The 5721-nt window shown below is 39.0% G+C and overlaps 1 protein-coding gene and 1 long non-coding RNA gene across 2 annotated transcripts in view; both read left to right on the forward strand.

The window, feature by feature from the left end:
• LOC109384500 (uncharacterized) overlaps nt 1–3108 on the forward strand; it is a 74399-nt gene extending 71291 nt beyond the window's left edge. The window contains exons 7-8 of the long non-coding RNA XR_002124413.1: nt 322–428; nt 3035–3108. This is a non-coding gene — a long non-coding RNA (uncharacterized LOC109384500). The remainder of the gene's footprint in view (nt 1–321; nt 429–3034) is intronic.
• Nucleotides 3109–3134: 26 nt separating this feature from the next.
• LOC109384499 (cytochrome c oxidase subunit 6B1-like) overlaps nt 3135–5721 on the forward strand; it is a 57812-nt gene continuing 55225 nt past the window's right edge. Inside the window, exon 1 of the mRNA XM_019645908.1 lies at nt 3135–3154. The gene's annotated coding sequence lies outside the window, so the exon portion shown is untranslated. The remainder of the gene's footprint in view (nt 3155–5721) is intronic.

The following is a 5721-nucleotide window of genomic DNA, read 5'->3' on the forward strand; positions in this document are numbered from 1 at the left end:
TCTCTCTCTCTCTCTCCCTCTCTCCCCACCTCCCTTCCTCCTTCCCCCTCTCTTCCTCTCACTTATACTTTTTGCATGTTTAGATCATCTCTCTCTCTACTGACCTTTCAGTGGCTCAGCATTGTGAGTTAGTGAGGGTGGAAAACAGAGCCAAGTAACAAACTGAAGCAACAGCTCAGCCTGCCAGAGCAAGCATGCTTTGTGCTGTAGATGGCCAGAGCAGATGTTGCCTTCATGGACTTTGGGGAACAATATCTCTCAGGTAAAAATAAATTACTAAGATTAAGACTAAAATGATGCAAACCCTTTATTTGCAAACAGATCATGAACTGGGAGCCATGTGGAAAGAAGACAAGATTGGAATTCAGTCAAGATCCTGCCCTGGGTTTCTTTCAGATTACCTGCCAATCAGCCATCTGGTCTCTCAAGTGAGTACTTGTGACTTAACAAAAATTTTTTTACTGAACAAGTAATAAATAGGAGAACCTAATAACAAAACTCTGTGTGCCACTATTGAGTTCTAGGCAATCCTAACATTTTGACAAGTTCCTTCAGACCTACTTAATTTTTTTGTGGTTTCCTCGTTAATCCCATTTCTCTCTTCCTCCCACCCCACAGATAAACAGTGTCTTGAATTTGCATGCTTTCTTACTTCTGTAAACACATGTATCTTTCAACAATAGGTACTGTCATCTTGCATGTTATAAATTTTTAAATAAATAGAAGCACAATCACTTTGCAACTTGATTATTCTAAATTTAGCACTAGATTTCAGAACATAGAGCTGGTCAATTCATTTTAACTGCTATGTGGTGTAATTTTTCATGAACAGATCACTATATGTATAACCATTTTCCTGTTGATGAATAATTGGACTGCTTCTTTTTAAAAATTTGTTTTTATTTTTCAATTACAGTTGACATTCAATGTTATATTAGTTTCAGGAATACAACATAGTGATTAGATATTTGTATACCTTATAAAGTCATCCCTCGATGAGTCTAGTACTGATCTAACACCATACATACTTATTACAATGTTACTCACTGTATTCTCTATGCTGCACTTTACATCCCTGTGACTGTTTTTATAACTGGCAGTTTATACTTAATCTCTTCACCTTTTACACCCATCCTCCTAACCTCCCTCCCACCTGGCAACCATCAATTTGTTCTCTGTATATATGAGTTTGTTTCTATTTTGTTTGTTCGTCTATTTTGTTTTATAGATTCCACATGTAAGTAAAATCATACGGTATTTGTCTTTCTCTGGCTGTCTTATTTCACTTGGCACAATACCCTGTAGGTCCATCCATGTTGTCACAAATGGCAGGATTTCATTTTATTTCGTGGCCAAGTAATATTCCACTGTATATATGTACCACCTTTTCTTTATCTATTTATCTATCAATGGACACTTAGGTTGCTTCCATATCTTAGCTATTGTAGATAATTCTGCCATGAACATAGGGGCGCATATATCTTTTTTAATTCGTGCTTTGGATTTCTTCAGATAAATATCCAGAAGTGGGATTGCTTAGTCATAAGGTAGTTCTATTTTTAATACTGTTTTGCATAGTGGCTGCACCAATTTGCAGTCCCACCAGCAGTACAGAAAGGTTCCCTTTTCTCCACAACCTCACCAACACTTGTTTGTTTGTTGTTTTATTGATAATAGCTATTCTGGCAGGTGTGAGGGGATATCTCATTGTGGTTTTGATTTTCATATCCCTGATGACTAGTGATGCTGAGCATCTTTTCATATGTCTGTTGGCTATCCGTATGTCCTCTTTGGAGAAATGTCTGTTCAGGTCCTCTGCTCATTTTTGAATTGGTTTGTTTGTTTGTTCTGGTGTGGAGTTGTATGAATTTCTTATATTAACACCTTATTGGACATATCATTGGCAAATATCTTTGTCCATTCAGTATGTTCTCTTTTTCGTTGTTTTTGATTTCCTTTGCTGTGCAAAATCTGTTTAGCTTGATGTAGCACCATTTGTTTATTTTTTAATTTGCTTCTTTTGCCCAAGAAGACATATCCAAATATATGTATTGCTAAGAGTGATGCCAAAGAATTTATTGCCTATAGCTTCTCCTAGGGGTTTTATAGTTGCAGGTCTTATATTTAAGCTCTGAATCCATTTTGAGTTTATTTGTGTATGGTGTAAGGAAGTGATCCAGTTTCATTTTTTTGCATGTGTCTGTCTAGTTTTTCCAACCATTTGTTGAAGAGACTCTCTTTACCCCACTGTATATTCCTGCTTCTTTTGTCTTAGATGAACTGACCATTATAGGTGTGAGTTTATTTTTGGGCTCTCTTCTGTTCCATTGATCTATGTGTTAATTTTTATGCTAGTATCATGCTGTTTTGATTACTATGGCTTAGGGTGTAAGGTTTTGATAAATACTGTTGGTCCATCTGAGAGTCAAGCTATACCTCCTGCCACTGTAGAACCTGACTTCGAGAGGGTGCTTCTAGAATTCTGTAGGGCAATGAGTTAGGGGCACTCTCAGTCTGGGACTGCCACTTTGGGGGCAGCCATCTCTATTCTGTCAGATGGGCTTCATTGACATGAGGCTGCTGTAAAAAAATTATTTTGTTTTCATTGTGCTTGTTTATTCTGTAAATAAGGGCATAATATAAATTTTGTCTGTGCTCCATTTCTGCCCCAAGAACTATTGGGTTGTCGGAAAAGTCATGACGTATTTTTTCTATGTTTTTCGTTGCAAAATGCATCATGACTTTTCCGACAACCCAATATTCCACATACTCATGATAAAGCTCATTTGCTCAGCAGGGTATACTTACAGTTAAACCATTATATTCACAGAGATGAAATTTTATCATTTTAATGAGAATATTCAGCTCCTCATGGGTTTATTTTTGCCTTCCCAAATGGAGTGAGAGCATAAAAAACTGGTAGTAACTTGGTAGTAAAGTGACTTTGGGGTGGGCATGTTAATTAATTTATATAGACTCATGGATCCCTTTCCTAATACCCTTGCTTTCTCCCTTGCTCTCTCTGCCTCTCCAGGCCTGGATGACTGCCTCTTCTCGGATTCTAGACCCTCCCTTCAATTTGTCCCGCTTGCATTTCATCTCCCTCAATCTCTGTTTTCATCACCTCACTCCTGTGCTCAGAAACCCTCCAGTGGTCTTTATTTCCCACTACATCAAATCCAAATACAGTTGCCTGTTTTCAAGTCTTCTCCTCATCCATTTTTTTCTTACATTTCCAGCTTTATTTCCTTTGCCAGATGTGGAGCTGGCTCCTGAGGTTTAGAGATAAAGGAAATTTTGTACACACACACACACACACACACACACACACACACACACAAAGTTGTAATCTGCATCATTTTTGTGAAGCACAATTTAGCCTCATTCCTTTAAACAAAAGCACAAATCCGCAGCGATCGCTCACCCTCTCCACAGGACATGTGAGTGAGACCGAGGGGTCTTCTGGGTGAAAGGTGGAGGAAAGATGTTTATGCCCCACTCTTTCTCCAGATACGGGGAGAAGATTAGGCTCTGAGAAAGCTGTCTTTATTCACTGGAGTGGTTTGTGAAAAGTTCCACCATTTTGACAAGACAGGCAGAAGGCAACTCAGAAGGCAAGTGTGAAAGATAGTAAATTTCAAGTCAGGAAGGGCTGGTTCAAAAATTTGGAAAGAGGTACATCCTGCACAAGGCTCAGCAGATCACAAAGGCCCAGAAAAGATGCTTGTGGGGACGGTAAAGGAGGTTCGGGAGAAGGCTTACCTATTGGAGTAGATGTATAACACCTGTGAATATTGTTTATTTTCAACTTTTTGTTTATTGTGGGATGTGTGTTTGATTATCATTTACCTTATTTTTCTATAACTATTTCAGTAAGTCCTGGCTCTTGCACTTAGTAGCTATATGATTTGGGGCAAGTTTCTTTTTCCATAAAGTGGAGGTAATAATGGTACAAGGGTATTTGGGGTTGTGGTGAGGACTAAATGAGAGTGCATTTCAAGAGCATAGAACATAATCCAAGACAAAAATATTAGCTATTTTTCCCATCATCATAATTATTACAAGGACACATAAGCTGCTCTTCATTCGAGCGCCTGCTAAAATGCCACCTTCTCTCAAAATACCTTCAGGTCAATTCAGTGTAGCAAACATTTACTGAGTTCTCTATATGTACTATATACTGATGCAATACTGATGCTACTACAAGTAAAATATTGACCTAGCCCTTGAGTAGTTTACTTTCTAGTAGGGAAGGCAAATCCATAAGTAGATTATTTCAGCTTAATGCTGGACTGTCCAATACAACCACCACTAGTCACATGTGGCTATTGGGCCCTTGAATTGTGGCTAGTCTGAATTGAGATGTGCTCTACATATAAAATGCACAATGGAGTATAGAGACTTGATATGATAAAAGATTGTAAAATATCTAATCAATAATTTTAATAGGGTATTGATTACCTGTTTAAATAACATTCTGAGTCTATTGGGTTAAATAAACTACAAAATTAAAATGAATTTCACCCACTTTTTCATTTTGAAAAACTGTGCTACTAGAAAATTTAAACTTTTGTGGTTCCTGTTATGTTTCTATTGGGCAGCATTGATGTAGGGTGACATGATGGAGGTTAAAGCAGGGTGCTAGGGTATGGAGAGGCACATGTCTCAGCCTGGGGGTGGAAGGAGGGATGCCTGGAGAAGCAGATGCATCCTGAGCTGAGTCTTATTGGAAGAAAAGAAGTTATCCAGGCAGCGAGCACTCTAAAGAGCATTCCAGACTGAGGTAACAGGAAAGGCATAGAAAGTGTGGTGTGTGTGGGAGCATTGAAAGCAGTTGGTTGTTCCAGAGCTTCCAGTATTGTGAGTTGGGAACTGGAAGAAGATGAAGCTACCAAAGAAGTAAGGCCTGGTTTCCCCATTTTTAATATCCGGTTATCATTAAATTCTCTGGCTCTTGTCTTATACATGAGGTCTGGTTCTGTTTCCACTATTTGTTTGAAGTTCTGGACTATCAGCTGTTGAAAGCTGGAAGTTTATGTCTGTGCAAGACTAGGACTATGCCGGAGGTAGGACTAATGAATGTGCATGTGCTACTCAGAAGGTAGAATGCCATTTGCTTTCAGCAGATAGTCCTAAGCAGTGGATAGGCAGCCGGAAAATGCTGCCTAGAGTATAGGACTAATGAATGAGAATCATAAAGGTAGGAGAGAGCTTTTGGTATTTTCTGATTCATTGCTTCCAAGAAGAGTATACATGACTGCATTTACAGCCATTTGGATTTCAGTTGGGGGACTCCTCCCCCACCTATAAGGAATATAACTATTTATCAGGTTACATTAATTTGGAAGCTCATTATACCCATTCTATCACAAATCACCCTCAGGTCTTCTGCCTTTAATAAGCTATTATTAAATGGATAGTTAGTAGGTCATGCAGGAGTAGGTGGAGGAGGAGTAGCAAAAAGAGACTGTGAAAACCTCAAGTGAATGGAGAAGCGGAGAGTTAGAGGGCATCTTCCACGTCTGCTTCTCACTCTTGAATGTACATGCGAATCACATGGAGGTCTTGGGAAAATGCTGGTTCTGATTCATTACCGTATTTGCCGGCGTATAAGACGACTGGGCGTATAAGACGACCCCGTAACATTTCCACTCAAAATACAGAGTTTGTTATATACTCGCCGTATAAGACTACCCCCTCTTCCGCACACCTTCCACACAC

The sequence above is a fragment of the Hipposideros armiger genome, unplaced genomic scaffold (assembly GCF_001890085.2).
Source record: "Hipposideros armiger isolate ML-2016 unplaced genomic scaffold, ASM189008v1 scaffold_95, whole genome shotgun sequence".
NCBI classification, from domain to species: domain Eukaryota; kingdom Metazoa; phylum Chordata; class Mammalia; order Chiroptera; family Hipposideridae; genus Hipposideros; species Hipposideros armiger.